Source organism: Caretta caretta, chromosome 16, assembly GCF_965140235.1.
Source record: "Caretta caretta isolate rCarCar2 chromosome 16, rCarCar1.hap1, whole genome shotgun sequence".
In the NCBI taxonomy this organism is placed as follows: Eukaryota; Metazoa; Chordata; order Testudines; family Cheloniidae; genus Caretta; species Caretta caretta.
The window spans coordinates 15,506,338-15,524,582 of NC_134221.1; the positions used below are offsets into that span (position 1 = coordinate 15,506,338).

At 42.9% G+C, this 18,245-nt stretch overlaps 1 protein-coding gene across 7 annotated transcripts in view; it reads left to right on the top strand.

Moving 5' to 3' along the window:
- The first annotated feature begins 688 nt into the window (after positions 1-688).
- PRRC2B (proline rich coiled-coil 2B) overlaps positions 689-18,245 on the top strand; it is a 68,505-nt gene continuing 50,948 nt past the window's right edge. For 4 of the 7 annotated variants that reach the window (XR_007352958.2, XM_048822364.2, XM_048822366.2 and 1 more), the window contains exon 1: positions 690-871. The gene's annotated coding sequence lies outside the window, so the exon portion shown is untranslated. Of the gene's footprint in view, positions 872-14,921; positions 15,017-18,245 lie in introns of all 7 variants that reach the window. The other 3 variants (XM_048822368.2, XM_075120467.1, XM_048822365.2) reach the window with 2 other exon arrangements.

An 18,245-nucleotide genomic window follows, 5' to 3' on the forward strand; every position in this document is an offset into this window, starting at 1 on the left:
CTCTTTCCCTAATTGCTTCCTCCTCAGCTTTCATCCCATACCTGCCTCAAATGAGAAAGGGGGAAGTCTGATATTTCCCTCTTGACTGTTCCTTGACCAGGCCTCCTCCTGTTCAGCCCAGGTTTCTCTCTCTTGTTTGCATGCACATCTAATCAGGGTTTTTTATTATTACTATTATTTAAAGCAGGAGAATAATTTCTGCCTGGCTGTAAAGTAATCCTGACAGCAGCAAGGCTCAGGGATCCTAGAGCTGTTGCTGCTGGAGCCTGGCTTGGCCGGACCAAGCTCACAGGCTTTCCTCCTGTAACCATGGCACAGACTGTGCTGTCCTCCCCCAAGATCCCTGAGGTTTTGGAATCAGACTATAGAGAGCTCCCCAGAGCAGAGCCTGGGGTTAGACAGTTGTGTGGGCCCCTCCCTCTCTCTCCTGTTTCTCAATCATTCTTTCCCCTTTTTTCTTATCTTTGACTCTAATTCGCTTTCATTCTTTCTCCTCCTTCCCTCCTCTCCTCTCCTCCTTTCTTTCCCTCCTCTCTTTTTGCTTTCTCCCTCCACGCCTCTGTCATTAACCCCTCTGTGCAGCGGGGCGCCTGGCTTTCCCCCGGGGTCCCTGCAGGTGTCGCTGTCCGGTTTGCAGGGCTCTGGCTGCGGGATGAGTTGCTCACTCCAGGCCGGGGATTGACAGGCCGGGCGGGCAGGACTGGAGGAGGAGGGGCGGGTAGACACAGAGAGGCAGCCAGCGAGCGAGAAGCCGCAATCCAGCCAGCGCCGCCTCTGCCTTTTCAATCCGCAGCCATCCGGCTCCCCGAGCCCCCATCTCCCCTCCGGACTCGGCTCCCCAGGCAGACCCGGCTCCCGACAACCACCACAGGTGGGTATTGGGGCCGGCTGGCAGGGCGGAGGGGGTTTATTCGGGAGGGGTTGGGGCGGCGGGGGGATGGGACCAGGCAGCCCTAAAATGGAGCCTGAGCCGGAGGCTGCCTGGAGCCCTGAAGGAACCACCCGTCCCCCCCCCCCCCCGCTTTGTCTCCGTTTCAGCCCCCCATGGCTCTCGAACCCACTGTGCCTTCTCCCCCCAGCCTGGAGCGGGGTGCACGCCCTGCCGCGGCGCCGAGCCCAGCCCCCCCGGATGCCGCTTGGCCGAGGCCGGCAGTGCCCGCTGTTGGCCCAGCCCGATCCCCGTGTGCCCCGGAACAGAGAATTGGGGGCTTACCCCCCCCGGGGGGCTGGGGTTGACGCCGTGTGGGGCGGGCAGGGCCTCTGGTCCGCCCCAGCCGAGGGGGCTGTTTAAGTCTGGAGCTAGCCTGTACGTCGGTGGTTTGGAGTCTGCAAAAACCAGTCGGTGATGGAGCCTCCCTCCGTTAATAGCAGATGCGGGGCCTGTTCGGCCACCCCCACGCCTGGCTAAGGGGGAGAGGGGCTTAGAGGTGGGGGGGTCGGTTTCCAATTTCAGATCCCTAATAAATATGGGTGTGTGTGTGTGTTTTAAACCCGTGTTTAGCCCCATTGTTTTGGTTCTGCGCTCCGGTCATGGGAGGCCTGGTCTGTGTGTGTGTTTTGCTGCTGCTATTACAAACTGCTGAACCCTCCCCCATTTGGGATTATAAAACTAGACATGCTACAGAGCATCCTGCCCACCCCGCATTGCTCCGCTACGGCACAGACAATGGTGTATGGAATAGTTTAATTGAACAGTGTGTGTTTGTTATTAACTAGTCGATTTTTGTTTTTCTTTTCTGCAAAGGCGGTTGAAAATAGAAATAACTATCTTGATTTTACAGTGAAAAGATTCTTGTTGCAATGTATGTTTCAACACAACATTTGGGATCTCAGTTTCGCAGCCCCGATTGTTTTGTTGTTGTATTTATTGTAGCTGTGCAAAGACCAGACTAAGAGCTGAAATGCAGCTTGTGGGGGAGTGTTTACTGTGCAGCTTCTGAGGCTGTGAAATGCAGTGGGGATGTTTCTTGTGTTTTGATGCTGGATCTTGGAAGATGCATATGGTTTTTAAAAATATATATATATTTTTATTAGCAAAGAATTTGCAACCTCTGGGCTCTTGGGGCTCTGGGCTGGAGGAGATGAAAATCCTGAAACAGGTCTTGGCTCGACATGTAATGTTTTTTCCATGCATCTCATTAGAGTTTGTGGATGTTTTGGTTAGCAGAACTGTGTGGGCTTTGGTTTGAGTGATTGCAAACATTCTTTGATCCTGAGATTTGGGTTTTGTTATGAACATTTTTCTTCTTAACTCTTTATGTAGCAAAGGTGATAGAGGAGCAGAAATTTTGGAGGCAGTGATTGTATTTGATGGATTAATACTTTCATATAATGAAGCATTTTAATTTTAATAGTACTAGTGTTTGGTATTATATAAACAGGCTATGTAAATATTTAAGGCCCTGTGTCTCTTTCAAGAGACATGGGGGGAGGATGGCCATTGATCCTGAAAGCTTCGATACTCCCTCTTCAGTACTAACAGAGGATGCCTCTCATCTTGCAGAACTGAGTCCTGATTAAGGATTTATAAGTTAGTTTAAAACTTTCATTGCAGTAGTGCCTAGATGCCTCAACTAGATCAGTCCCCATTGTGCTAGGCACTGTACAAATATAGAAAATGACAGTCCCTGTCCCCAAAGAGCTTGCATTGGAGTGTTGGCATCTGACAGGTGGATTTGCCAAATATAAACTTGGAGTCAAAATGACCTGGGGCAGAGAGGTTGAAAGTGGTGGGTGGTGCTGCTCTCACTGTGCTGTCAGGCCAAGTCCCAGAGTACTTAAAAACTTTTAACTGCACTTTTGCTTCTATAAATGAATGGGCCCTGATTCTGTAAGGAGCTACAAGTGGATGAAACCTTGGGCCTATACAGAGCCCCATTGAAGACAGTGATGTTCTGGGTGGGTGGAACGGTCATGTTGCTCCTCACAGGACTGAGATCTTAGAGATTTTTTTCCATTTGTTTTTATATTTTTGACGTGTGAGGGATTAATAACAGAACTTCATTGTCAATCTCTATTTTCATGATGACCTGTCGGAAATGTGCTTTCTCTTTAAGGCCTATGAAGGTGTTGTCAGGTTAAAAATTACATTAAAAAAATCCCATAGAGGTTTGGCGAAATTTGAGGAATTAAAACTAAATGTATCTTTCACCATTGCTTCTGAATTTTTCTTTTTGGACTTAATTTGGCTTGGACATTGAAGATAAGCTGCTCTGTGTCCCTTTTTAGTTACTTTCACTGTTTGGTTCTCTACCCTAGTCCAGTGGATGGACACATTTCAGGACAAATTTTAAATGGAAATAAAACAGTTTTTTGAAATATATAAAAATATGATTACACAATTTTGTTTTCGTTTAAAGCATAGTCCTGAGATGCAGCTGGATGGAGAGTTCCTTTTATAACTCCAGTCGGGAATTTAGTCTGTGACTTGTGGTTTTATTTATTTAACGTTTCACAGAATCTATTTTGAGTAGAAATGGCTACATTAAAGTTTTTTCATAATTCACTGAATATTTTATTTTATATTTTATATTCTATTTTATATAAAATATTTTATATTTTATTTATCAGACTGGGATAGTGTTAGAGTCCATGTTTGCACTGTGCCCACTACCATGGGGCCTGATCTCTCTGGTTGGAGTATTTGAGTGCTCATGTAATATAAAAATCTCTAAGATCTCTGTAGAGTGCTGGTATTTTTGCATAGCCACCAACAGCATATTGGGTCCTGCTCCTGCAAGTTGTCCCACATGAAGTACAGCTTGCCAGATCAGGGCCATAGTTTTGGGTGTCGCAGTCGGACCTCTTGTGCATCTAACCTTTGAAATACAATGTGTATTCTATTGTTCCTTGCAGAAATAATCAGCTATTTAGGGTTCACATTGATCAGTTGCCCAAGATTTCCATTGTACTTATCCAGGTAATTTAATGTACTGTAGGACCAGTAGGGTTAGGACTCAAGTTGCAGTAGTACTTAAATCATGACAACCTTATTATTTATTATTTTTTCTCAGTACAAAGAGATCTCACTGTAGCAAGACTTCATTTTGTGACTGCCCAAATTGAAGGGGTGGGTGTCGGGAGGAACTTCTAGGATAGTAAATGTTAATTTGAAATAGGGGAGGGACGAATTTTTAGAATTGCAGGAGTGGGTGACCCCCTTCTCCATTCCATCGCCAGTGGACTTTCCATTTGTTCTGTCATTGGGCAAAGGAAATTTTGTCCCAATTTTATTTTTTTGTTCTTCAGATAATCATACCTTCTAAGTGGGTTTTGCTTTTCATGTAGCACTGACTCATTCCTCTAATAGGTTAGTAATCTCACAGCTCCCTAGCTTGACTAGCTTGTCATTGGGAACAGAAAAAACATAAATGTAGGTCTTTCAGATAATTGTGTCATGGCCACATAGAAACATTCTGAACAGGTAAAAGCTGGTGAACTGTAAATCTCTTCTTCCTAAGAACAACTTTTTGGATAGCTATTGAAATAAACTGACTTTTCATTACTAAAACCAACATAATCCACTACCAAAAGTTTCTTCCAGTGGAAGATGTCTGCAGATTTGTGACTGCAACACAAGTTTGTTTGGATAAAAACTTTTTTCAGAGAAGAAGAAATGTGGATAAAGCAGAGAGCTATAATATAATGTTATAACTCACTGAAACATGACTTGGTTTCATTATGAGAGATTGTCAGAAACTTCTTATGTAGCATTCAAGAGCTCTGTGTGTGTGTACATGTAGGTTTAGATTAGGAAATCGGTTTTTGTCATGCTGGTGCAAAGATAAGGGAGCTGTATGTTTTGCATTAAAATTGTTAGAAGGTTTGTATGTGTAAAACTTGAATTTGTCAGGAAGCTGTAAGACCACATCTATAGTAGCCTGAGCCTTTTCCACTAACAACAGTGCTTTTGTATTTGACTGTGGAACTGGAGGGGGCTGGAATCTCTTGAGTTGCTGTGCTAAAAGATCTATAGGTACAAGACAGCAAGGAAACTAGTGCAATTTTGGAGCTGCAAATGCAGAGGCATGTGGAGGTGATCATCATCCCCTGTGACTCTGGTGCAACTGCATCTCGAATATAGTGTCCAATTTTGAGCACCTGTATTACCAGGGAAGTGTTGACCAATTAAAGGGAGCACTGTAGCTCACGAAAGCTCATGCTCAAATAAATTGGTTAGTCTCTAAGGTGCCACAAGTACTCCTTTTCTTTTTGCGAATACAGACTAACACGGCTGTTCCTCTGAAACCTGTCTTAGAAGGCTGCAGGCATTGATTTAGGAGGAAAGATTAAAAGGGCCGCACCTTGACTGAGTGTGGGAAAAGGTGATTACAAAGTTATCAGAAGGATGTAAAAATCAAAGAGAAAAAGGCGTTCTTTTGGGTGGTACATAAGGGAATAATTTGGAGCTATGGGATGAAATTAAGGTGGGGGACTCTGGGAAATCTTTCTGATAGGGAGATGAGCTGGTAGCTCTTGACAAATCATCCATTGTCACTATCAGGAAGACTTACTCTATTGTATGCTGATGCTTGACATGAGTAACAGGGCTTGTGGTTGGCTGGAAGGGGATGTTTGAAGCCTCCCAGGAGTTTCAGATCTATAGCAGTAAAGCTAACAGACTGCAGAGTTAACCCATATGGGGGAATCCTCCTGTGTAGCTGCACAGGACTCTTTTCAGTGGAGCTGGGATAGATCTACCGCAAGGAGTAGTTCGGGACAGGGTTTAGGAAGCTTGCTTTGGATATGTATGTGTCACATACTGTTCATGAGCTTCCTGCATGCCTTTCTACAGTGGGGATTTAGTGCCAGGGCTGCTGCTATGTAGATTTGTCAGGTATCTCTACCTATGTGTGGAATAAGGGCAGGTGCAAATGTGCAATAGGCTACTCCAGTCTTGAGGCTGGAGTAGCAGTCCTGGAGTGGGCTGGGGGGCAGGGAGGAAGGATTTATCTCCTGCTGTGCCAGCATTTGGGCCTAGGCAGTTCACATGTCTCTGGTTCATTATGCTTTTCTGAATTTACAGAAAAGCAATGCCCCATCAAGTCGTATTCTGGAGGGTTTTCTTCATAGCCATAAGGGGCAAGAAGCTTAATTTTTGGAAAAACTGAATATCAGGCCCCCAACTAACCAGGGGCAGTTTCTTGCTGGTCATTGTTGAGTGCGCCCATGATACTGTGCTAACTGTGTTATTGTTCTGTATTCAAGCGAAATATAGCATTTTATCATGCCACATGATTATACCAAATACTGAGGGCAGTGTATTGATGAGTGCAGCCAAACCTGCGGACGCGGCAAGTAAAGAAACCGGCCCGGCCCAACAGGAACTTTCCCTGAACAAGCGGTGGACCGGCTTTGAGAACCACTGACTTAGATCCTCTCAGTTTTCGTATCTGTAAAGTTGATAGGATGCTTACACGCCTTTGTAAAGTGTTTTGTAAATCCACACATGAGAAGTATGAATATATGGGTGAGATGTTTCTCACTTTCTGTCCCGCAGTGCTCAGTCCAAATGTCCTGCATACAGAACACAGCTGCTTTTCAGAAGACCTAAGCAGGGCTTTTCATTATTCCAAGCACGTTAAAAGTGCTACTCACACTATAATATGATCACTTATTTCCTTGTGGTCTGTTGCCTTTTCCCTATTAAGCACTTTCTCTAATTCATGGTTGATAAAAATCAATCATTGATTTTTAATTTAAATTGGATTTTTTTAAATTTAAATGAAATTCAAGTTTATTTTTAATATATTTTTCAAGTTTAAAAAAAGTTGAAATTTAAAATTAAATTTGAAATGGACAACTTTTATTAAGGCTTTACTTTATTATAATCTACTAACATCATCTAAATTAAACAAAATTATTAAGCAGTACATGTTTGCTACCAAATTTTAAAGAAAGTCAAACCACTGAACTGGTGGAAGAAGTCACTGGTTAAGTACCTGCGCCCAGAGTTTGTTGAAGTGCTAAACCAGTCTTTGACAGCAGTAGCCTCTTTTGGAGGTGCAGAGAGAATAATTGCTTCATTTTAGTTTATATAACTAGTTCAGCTCAATGGCTAATTCATTCAAAGTTGAGAAACTGGAGTTGAAAAAGAAAGAAAGTTTGTTTTCTCTTCCAACTATGAATACAAACTAGGCATGAAAGGATGAGATCTTCTAGTTCTAAAATCTTGAAGGACATGAACATAAAAATGGCTATCCTGGGTCAGATCAATGGTCCATCTAGCCAAGTGTCCTGTCTTCCAAAAGTGGCCAATGCCAGGTGCTTCGGAGGGAATGAGCATAACAGGCAATCGTTGAGTGATCCATCCCCTGTTATCCACTTCAACAGATTTGATGAATGTGGGAAACAAGAAAAAGTTGATATAGAGAATGATTTATTCATCTCCTTGCCAGTGCAGTATTGTTTCCTACGGTACACGTACTAGTACTTTGTCCTATCTAGTTCTAAAGGTGGTAGGCAATGGGACTCCCACCATTTCCTGTGGAGATGATTTTATATTCAAATCAACAGGGGCTTAACAAATCCACTCAGCAATGACAAGTAAGAAACTTTCCCTTGTATGTATTTTTTGTTGGGGACTTGGCCTTTAATCTCTGCGGATTTGAAACTTTCTTTTTTTGTCTTTAGTCATTATGGTTGTGAAGATAACCAGAATGTAAGTCAATTCAGTGTAGTCAGGAGACAGCCTGAGAGGGTGGAGGGTATAGGCTACCTAATATCCAAATCCTGTGAAGCTGAGCTCTTTGGTCTATAGGAGTGGTGGGTCATATCCTTGACATGGACTCCCAAAATCCTACCTCAGTTGTGTGCAGAGGAACCAAATTGATTTTGTGGGGCCTCTAATGATCCCTTTCCCGTTTGTCCCAACCCCTATTGTGCTAGTGTCATACGTGATAATTTTCCAGGCTTGTCACCTACTGAAAGACGCATCAAGAGTTGTGTTTTATTAGTTTACTACTAGCTAAAATTTGCGCTGTCCCATGGGTGTAGTAATTCATAAAGTTGGGTGGGGGGAGCTGAGAACTTCAAAAATTAGACTGAAACTATTCTGAACAAAAAGAGCTGTCCGCTATGCTTGTAGCTATTTCCATCACTTCACATTGACTTACGACATTCTAGGTTTCAGAGTGACAATTCTGAAATCTCATTCTATCGGTTTTATTTCTCTCTCTATGCCATAAGTGCAATTATTGGAGTGTGGCTTGTCTGTCTTCAAAACATGCTCTTCCCTAGGTTAAGTGAATGCTTCCTCTTTTCCCACCCACCTCAATATATTGCCGTACTTACCGACTGGTACCTCATACCTCTGGTCTTCAGCATGTATCAAGATCTCCAAGGTGACACTGCATGTACAATGACTATTATGGACGCTACATTCAAGGCCTCCATAGGGCTTTAGCTTGTGCATGGGCTTTATTTGTGTTTTGATGTTGGAGATGTTGTTTTGTATTCAGTTACTTAAGTAGACCAGTTTTATCATAAAGCACCTGGGTTACTTAGCTGGATAGACTCTCTCTGTAATGATTTTAAAGTAGAAGGAAATATGTGGGCTCCATGTGGCGGACTGGGAGAATTTATTAGCTTAAATTATTGCATTTTTAAAGTTGACTTGTCAGTCGTGGAAATCACTCTGTGACTCTGAGTTGATGATAGGTGTAACAACCTGAGCAATTGTGCACCTGTCATAACTTGAGATCAGTTCATGCTCACTTTTAGTTATGGGAGTGCTCCTGCTGCCTTCAGTGAACTACTTGCATGGGGAAGAGGAGCAGGCTTTGGTCCATTCTCTATTTTAGATTTTCATACAGTGTGATTCTCTTCTGAAGGACATTGTTGTCAGATACACAACAGAACTACCATCTCAGTATTTCTCTCCTCTTCCATTTTTCTTTACAACCATTGCTCCTTCATGGATTTTTCTCCTTTTCTTTCCTACCCAATAGTCCCCATGCTTCTGAGGCCTCAGCAGTGAACAGTTAGCGTGATATTATTTATAAAACTATAAGTGTTTAAGGCCCTTTGGAAGGGGCACTGTAGTGAGAATCAGGAGACCTGAACTCTCTTCCTTCTGCAACTGAAGTGACTTGCCCAAGATCACACAACACTTCCCTCTGTGCCTGAGTTTCCCAAGGGATAATGATACTAACCCTCCTCTGTACATCACTTGAGATTCCAATAAGAGCTAAATATTGTTTGTTATTGAAATGTTCAAATACCTAGATACCTAATTAAAAATATTCTATAGTCCATGTGAAATCTGGGGTTAAAGTACGGTGACTCCATCCTAATAGGTTGTGTGGGAGAAGCTTATAAATACAGGAGGTGCTCAGCTTGGTTTTAATTTGTTTAATCATGAGACGTCCTGTCCTTTTGGTGCTGAGGGAGTGAGGCTGTTGCATCTCCATGAGCTCGTCCCTGCGTGTTCAGCTGTCTCAGGAGTTTCAGCAGGGCAAGGTGGAAGGCAAATGACTTTTAGAAAATACAGTAGTACCTGTGCTGAGTCCTCCAGGTGTTAGCTTTGAGAGAGCTCAGAGCATACATACAATTGTAAGTGTAAACATTTGCACTTAAATAACGCTCCTCTTCTTTGCGCTTTAAAGACAGCTTGCAAAACCATAGGTCACTTCCCCAGGTACAAAAGGAAGAGGGAGATAAGTCTGACTTGTGGAAGTCACAGGTGGTTCTCACTTGACTGAGCTACTCTGTCCTTTGTGGTTTGAGTTCTGAATGTGAAATGTGTGCTTGTTGCATTTGTTTCCATTTGGGCCTTGCTAGCTTGCACTAATCAGATGGTTTCAGGAAGTCACAGCTTCTAGCCTAGTAATGTTTCTTATGTGAATAAGATTTGTCAGAGGTTGGTGTTGGGTCCAGTTTTATTTAACACCTTCACGTCTAGATGAGGACATAAACAGCATGTTACTGACATTTGCAGATGCTGCTAAATTGGTCCATTTTATCAGACATCCCACCTCCAGCAGTAGCCAATTCCTGATGCTTCAGAGTAACGTGAAACCCCTGTAATGTATCTGCCTAACTGAAATTAGAGGGTAAGAGTCCCCCTTTCCTGACACTCGGATAACTAGGTCATTCCTTAAAGCATGAAATTCTTAGTGCAGGACACTAGTTCTTTTTCCCTGCAAAACTGAAGACTGGTCCAGGTCTACACTTTTGTACCGGCTTAGCTTTGTTGGTAAGGGTGTGTGCATGGGGGAAAAACACACCCCTTAGAAACCTAGCTATGCAGACAAAGCCACCAGTGCAGAAGAGGGCTTCTGTTGGTGTAGCTAACATTGTTTGGGGAGGTGGTGTTCTTATACTTGGAGAACTCCTTCTTTTGGCATATGCTGCATCTACACTACAGAGCTATGCTGGCATCTGCTCAGTAGTGTGCCATAACCTGAGTTCCTGACTGATTGATTGCTCTCAGGGAAGGAAGGATGGACCTTGAAATCTCTATCTCAGGATCTTGTATGCACCTCTTTCTCTGCATGAGCTACAGACCAACTCACAGGCTGGATTTACCTAGCTTTTCCTCTTCATCTTAGCCCTCAATTACTGGAGGCCAGGGCCTTCCCATGTGTAATACTGTCTGTCTAGTCCTTGTGGAGAAGCAGGATCCTCAGAGGTTACTAGTGGACCTGCTGTGCTTTTTGTATAGATATTGGCATGCTCCACTGCCAGACTCTTCAGTCTGCGCAAGTAACCCTTTATTGCTCAGGTGGAAGGTGGGCTGTGAATCCATGCACACAGACTTCTCTTCTCAGTCACAAGTTTGAGACATTGGCCAGTAATGGATGTTTCAGAGGAAAGTGCAAGAAATCCCATGGTGAACAACGATGGAGTCATTTGCTCATAATGACAGGTTTCAGAGGAACAGCCGTGTTAGTCTGTATTCGCAAAAAGAATCAAAAACAAATCAGATGTCAAGAATTATAACATTCATAAACCAGTCGGAGAACACTTCAATCTCTCTGGTCACGCAATCACAGACATGAAGGTCGCTATCTTACAACAAAAAAACTTCAAATCCAGACTCCAGCGAGAAACTGCTGAATTGGAATTCATTTGCAAATTGGATACTATTAATTTAGGCTTAAATAGAGACTGGGAGTGGCTAAGTCATTATGCAAGGTAGCCTGTTTCCTCTTGTTTTTTCCTACCCCCCCCCCCCAGATGTTCTGGTTTAACTTGGATTTAAACTTGGAGAGTGGTCAGTTTAGATGAGCTATTACCAGCAGGAGAGTGAGTTTGTGTGTGTATGGGGGTGGGGGGGGAGGTGAGAAAACCTGGATCTATGCAGGAAATAGCCCGACTTAATTATGTAAAGAGTTGTCACTTTGGATGGGCTAGCACCAGCAGGAGAGTGAATTTGTGTGGGGGGGTGGAGGGTGAGAAAACCTGGATTTGTGCTGGAAATGGCCCACCTGTTGATCACTTTAGATAAGCTATTACCAGCAGGACAGTGGGGTGGGAGGAGGTATTGTTTCATATTCTCTGTGTATATAAAGTCTGCTGCAGTTTCCACGGTATACATCTGATGAAGTGAGCTGTAGCTCACGAAAGCTCATGCTCAAATAAATTGGTTAGTCTCTAAGGTGCCACAAGTACTCCTTTTCTATTTGCTCATAAGGGAGTTTTGTTCCTGATGCACTCAGTTGTCATGAAACATGAGGATTTACATGCTGCTTTATACAAACAAATAAAAAAAATCCACACAAAACAAAACGGATGTTGTTATGCATGTCCTCATTAACAATATCAATGTCTATCCTTTTTTAATCCCACTAATCTATTATCTTTATTATTTTGTGACCGTGAATTGCAAAGTTAGGTATGCATTGTGTATAAAGGTATTTCCTTTTTATCAGTTTTCAGTTAGTTGCTTTTGAGTTTCATTGGCTGTCCCCAGGCACTTATGTTATGAGAGAGGGTAATTAGGAGCACCCGATTTACCTTTTCTGTACTATCGGTTATTTTGTATACTTCTGTGACATCTCCTCTCTGAATTGAACAGTCCCAGTCTTTTCAATCACTCATCATACAGAATTCCCTCCATGCCTCTAAATCATTTTGATTGGTCACATTTAAGCCGCCTCCATTTCTGCAATATCCTTTTTGAGCTATGGTGACCAATATTGCAGGCAGTATTCCAAGTCAGGTCATACAGTTGAGATGTAAAATGGCATTGTAATGTTCTCAGTATTATTCTCTATCCTATTCCTTATGCTAGGTTTTATGACCAGTGTTGTAAACCAAGTAGAGGTCTTTGTTGAAGTGTCCTGATGTCCAGGTTCTTTTCTTGTGTGATTATACATAGTTTAGAACAGGGGTTCTTACAAGAAATTTTTTGGTGGCCTCAGAGTGCGACCACCAACTCTTGCTGGTGGCTGCTCTGACAATTTTTCCTAAAATATTTAATTAACTTCAGGAAAAGCAAATAAATATGCAGCTATCCAAGTCCAAATCATTGTAATTTATTTAAGTAGGTTTTTTTGCAGACAGTAATAATAAAAATAATATACAGTTGTCTCTATTCTTTACTTGACCTAAACAGAATAGAAACAAAATAAGGTGCTTTGCACAGTCTTGTCTTTTTGTTGGTTTCTTTTACTTTTTTGGCTGCCCCTCCCCCCCCCCCTTTTTTTAAAGACTTGCTAGCTAGTAAGGCTGCTGCTGTGAAAACTGTTATTTGTATGTATCACTTTTCACAGCAGACTTACTAGTTAGCTGGGAGGCAGTGAAAAGTGATATTAACGAACATACAAATATTGCTTTTCACAGGAGACTTATGCAGCCCCGCGGGGCAAGCCAGGGGACAAATTAAGCTGTGGATGGAGAGGAGGGTAGGGAGGCAGTAGGAGCCTGGGGGGGTGGGAGGGGAAAGACCCCAGGACTGGAGCTCGAAGCCTGATGCCCTGCGGCCGGAGCCTGATGCCCACCACTCCAGGGCTGAAGCCGGAAGGTGGGGAACTCTCACCAGCTGCCTGCTCCTCTGGCATTTGTGGCTCCAGTGGAGGTCAGGAACCAACCCCTGCTGGCAGCCCCGGGAGAGAAGCCACTGCCCTCCTCCCTCCCGTCCTCAATCACTACCCAGGAGGCTGTGGCCGCAAGAAAAGCCTCTGGTGGCCGCATTTGAGAAACGCTGGTTTAGAACTTGGTGGTGTGTCTGAAAGTAATTGAAAGTGTGCAATACCTTCCATAAATCTGTTTGCTCAAATGAGGCATGCTAACTTCCAGGTATTCCATCTCTATTGAGATGCAGTGAATTAAACCTCAGCAGCTCAGTCTTCCTCATACAGGTGCTCACAAAAAGCCCACCAGACACTTCTGTATGGCAAGAATGTTGCTCATTGGCTTTGTTTTCAGCCCAGAGGTTTCTCAGCACCAATAGATCAAGCTTTTAGTGCTGGCACTTTCATGACAAGTTCCCCCCCACCTGGGGAAATTTCCTTACTAGATGACATTTCATCGTGATGTCCGATCATTTGGGGCAAATAACCAAGGGAAAGGATGGGAGAAGCAAGTACTCTACTCTCGGCCTGTTTTGATAAGTATAAAGGAAAGTCAGTCGCGATCAGAACTACTGGTGGCCCACACCTCAACTTCAGTGTCTTGCATGTTCTGTGATTTAAAGCAGCATCATTACCTTAGTTGGGTAGAACATGCTCAGTGGAATGGGAAGTAGGCAGCACTGATGCCTGGATGCTGAACGCCGTGTTTAAGGCTGGTTGCTGGCCAGATTGCTGGCTGGTACAGCACAGGTTTTCATCTAGTGATCTGAGTTTGGTGTAACTGTTTGAAGCCTGGGGAGCCCTGATTTAGACAGACATCTAACAGAGTGTTCTGTTTCTGTTGTGACACTGGGATTTTGTAGTCTATTATTATCATTTATTATTTGTATTACAGAAGTGCATAGGGGCCAAGCAAAAGTAGGGGCCCACTGTGCTAGTCATTGTACAAATACACTAATAGACAGCCTCTGCCCCAAAGATCTTGTGATTTAAATAGACAAAACACAGGGGGATAAAGGAAAGGGGTATATAACACAGATATAATTATTTAATTGGCTTCTATCGTCTTTCTGAGCAAGACCATCCAATAAAATGGCTTTTTTTCCCTCAAGATTAGATATTAGAGTAGGGAAATGTGGGTGTTTTGAGATCTTGAGTTCATTGTAACTACTGTATCCTACGTTAATGGCCCCAAGCAGAGGCCAAAGTAAAGGGCTATAGTCAGGCAGCCAGCTTTCAGGTGTTGCAGTCAGCAGGTGCCAGCTGGCTGCAGCATGGGTTTTAATAACCATACCGGAGGGTAATTCATTTCTTCATGTGTTTGGATTTTATATGGGAGAGCTTCAGTCCACCAGGCTGGGAAATCTTTTAAGATGCCCGTCTGGATCCCAAGTCTGTCTGTCTGATTGGAAAATACAGTTGTCTCAAGGTAGCTTTTGGAGTTCCAGGCAGGTGCACTCTTTCCAATGTACAGCAGAGGACCCAGCTGGGTGAGCAGAACCAGAAGAAGAATTTAGCAGGGTAAGTGGGCAAAAATACTCAGTTTCTATGGCCTTTGCACAGACCTTAAGGTCTGAGGGTCGGTGTTTGTCTTCCGTCTTAGATGGAATGCCTGTCAGTTTTGTTCAGATCAGCAGCTGTCCTGTAGCAGGGTCACTTACAGTAAGAGGGGAGGCAGTGTGGTCAGTGGTTACAGCAAAGGTCTGGATGTTAGGAGAATGGGATTCTGTTCCCAGTTCTGCCATTGGCTCGCTGTGTTACCTTGGTTAAGTCCCTTCACCGCTCTGGGCCCCTATTTTCTGTTCTGGTTGCATCCGATGAAGTGAGCTGTAGCTCACAAAAGCTTATGCTCAGATAAATTTGTTAGTCTCTAAGGTGCCACAATTCCTCCTGTTCTTTTTGCAGATACAGACTAACACGGCTGCTACTCTGAAACCAGGGTTAATGATACTTAGCACTTTGCAAAGGTTGGTTTGAGATCTCAGCTGAAAGTCATTACAGTAAGTACAAAGTACTCTGTAAATGTCACTTGTCGAGATTCTGACTGTGGTTGCTCCATAAGGCTTGACAACAGTCTTTTCCTAGCATGCTCCTAAGTTCTCTGCTTTGAAGTGGTTGTTTGTTTCTCCTTCATCCTTTTTAATGATACGAGATGTGATCAAGAGGCAGCTAAGACTCAGTTACATAACTCGTTGCTAGGGTTTCTCTTTGGCAGATCTACCCTGTTATCTGTTTGCATGCTGACTTTCAGGAACGCAGGGTTTTTCTGTTAAGCAGCCAACTCCCAAACCAGTGAATATTTCCCCCCCCCCCACCACCATTACCATTTTAAAATTCTAAATGGGTTTGAAAAACATTATTGCTCTCATTAAAGTGAAGGATTGATACCTAAACTGCAGAGTGGACAGGTGTTTAGCAGACTTCCACCTCAGAGGGTTTTGCTTTCATACACCTCAATCCTGATCTCCAACACGCCTGCTAAAATAGTCCCGGGGTCCCACAAAGCATTGCTAGTACACCACAGTCCTGATTTACAGCATTGCCTCTTATTCTACTCCAGTCACAGGGCTCCCTACAGCTCTGCCAGAGCAAACAGAAAATATTATCCTCAGTCCAGCACCATATTGCCCTCCACACTAATCAGGACACAATTCTCCTTTCCTCTTTCATGCCTGTCCTACTAATAAAATACTGTGGAAATAAGGGAGGGACCATTGTTTTCTTTGGCAAAAGATGAACGTCTGAGAAAATACTGAACCAGAGAAGGTGCCAGAGATGTGCCTGCTATGCCAAAGGAGAACGTGTCCCAAGATTGTCTTTAAGCCTCATTGTCTGTGCAAGGCCCCACCGTGCAGCCCCATCAGTCTGTCTGTGAGGACTGCATGGGACTCCTTTCAGAGCATGTCATTATTCATCGATCAGCCAGTGGAAGTTGTTGCTGAGTGGTACCAAATTCTTCCCACCTTCTTGAGACTAAGCGTGCTGAGTCCAAAGCTCCAGCCTAGGATTTAAACCTGGCAGCGCTGTCATTCAGCCTGTAATGCCAGTTTTATTGGTCACAAATTTGCTTCCTGGCTGCTGCTATTAGATATGCTTTGCCAGCCTAGAGGCAAATGGCAGCACAGTATCAAACTGGTTGTGTTCAATGTGTGTGGCCTATGCTTATTTTGTATATAATATGTGGTGAATTTATCCTCTTACCTAGAAATAATGTTTGATAAGGGATTACTAGTGGAAGTTGTTGCCTGTGGTCAGAGGCTAGTCTTTTTCAGAACTAGTGATTACTTCATCCGCCTTGTCTCTCTAATATCCTGGGACCAACATGGCTACAATAATGAGAAAGTTAACATTTTTATCCAGTAACTGTGTTTATGATCAGCTTTTCCATACTAACCCTTCCACCTGAGTTGTTGTTTGCCAGATTTGTTATATTTTGTGTTTTGGTTCCAAATTGTAGTTAATTAGTTTTAGTGGCAATTATTGCTTTGGAAGAATCAATTTAAAATTACCATGGATTAGCACCTCTTCAAATTCCCCCATCTCCACCTGCTGCCTAGGAAGGAGGGTACTCAGACATCAGGGGCTGGTATAAAAATGGCTCAAGAGAAATGGGTTTTGACTCTTTAAAATGCATATAAATTGACAGTTTATCAATTATTCTGTCAGCTCTGAAAGCACATTATAATTGCATTTTCTCTGTAGTCACTTTAGATTATTAGAACAAAATATTAAAATTATATATGTACTTTCCATAATTGATGCTATTTGTTTAATTTGAACTCTGAACTCAGCCTGGACAATGTAACCTAATATATTTCTGTCAAATCAGCAGTCTCTGATGATTTTCACTTTTTGTCTCTCGTGCAGTAGAACAAAGCTGCAACATTAAAAGTTCCAAACACTGTAGAGGAACATTTTAAATCCAAAAGAAAAGAAACCAAGCCTGTTTTCACTAGATATTTGGCTTAGTTTTATTGTTCGTTTTAAAGATTACTTCACTGATCTTAAATTTTATTAAATCTAAGGGTCTAGCTTAACTTTTCAAAATCTGTTTCTTTTTGCAAAACCTCAATTTGTGGCCTAAAATTAGTCTGACAACATCACTAACATCCATTAGACTGGTTTTCTGGGTACAACATCCTTCCCTGGCAAACGATAGACTTGATCTAATGAACCTTTTTGCTCTCTTACATTTTATGATTCTCACTAAGCTAAATCGATATTTCAAATGCACAGAGAAATATCTTTTATTGGACCAACTTCTGTTGAAAGCTTCTCTCTCTCACCAATAGAAGTTGGTCTAATAAAAGATACTACCTCACCCACCTTGTCTAACTTTTTCGTTGGTTTTCTTTAGTAGTTCTGATACTTAGGACACTTCTGAAGTAGTAGACTTCATTTTTAAGGGAAGGCTTCACTCTTGATTGTCTCTTCCTATGTTCTTCTACCAAAAGTAATTAATCTATTTCAGAATGTGACTGTTTAAGAAGGTACATTGTCAAGGGGTGGTCACTGGGCACATGTGCATTGTAGGAAAAGCGTGTTCCTGGAGTTGTATATCTTTATCTTAATAATTACTGATGTGTTTATTTTGATGCAAAAATCACCTTTTTACTTCAAAAAAATTTCATGAACTTGAATGTACTTAGAGTTGCTTATAGAGTTTTCTAAATCTTCCATAAAGATTTGAACTTTCAGTTATGTTGCTTATTCCTCATGTCCTTTCAGTGGTGTTCAACTGATATCCTTAAACCTTTTGTAATAAATTCTCTTGAAGCCCAAAAGTTTACACTGTATACTCCTGGGGGAATTCTGCGCCAAAAAAAATTAAAATGCTGCACACAATATTTTAAAATTCTGCAAATTTTAGTTGTCAAAATAACACTACATAATCACGCCAGTTTCAGTTTTTGTGGTAATTTATTTCAAAATACCTGTCCGCAAGTATGTCTGTAACAATACACAGACACACACAATTTCCCCCAGGGGTAGAGAGTTAAAGAAATGCCTGTGACAACCCAGTTCCTGTTTCTCTGCCACCTTTCTGCCCCGCCCCGCCCCCCCCCCCAGAGCCCAGCATGGGGGGGGCAGACACCCACAATCCCTCCCCCCCTTGGGGTCCCTCCCAGCCAAAACACCTGAACCCCCTCCTCCCCAGAGCCCAACCTCAGGGCCCCCCTGACACCTGAGCCCAGGGATCCAGAAGGAGAAACAGCCTGATGCTCAGTC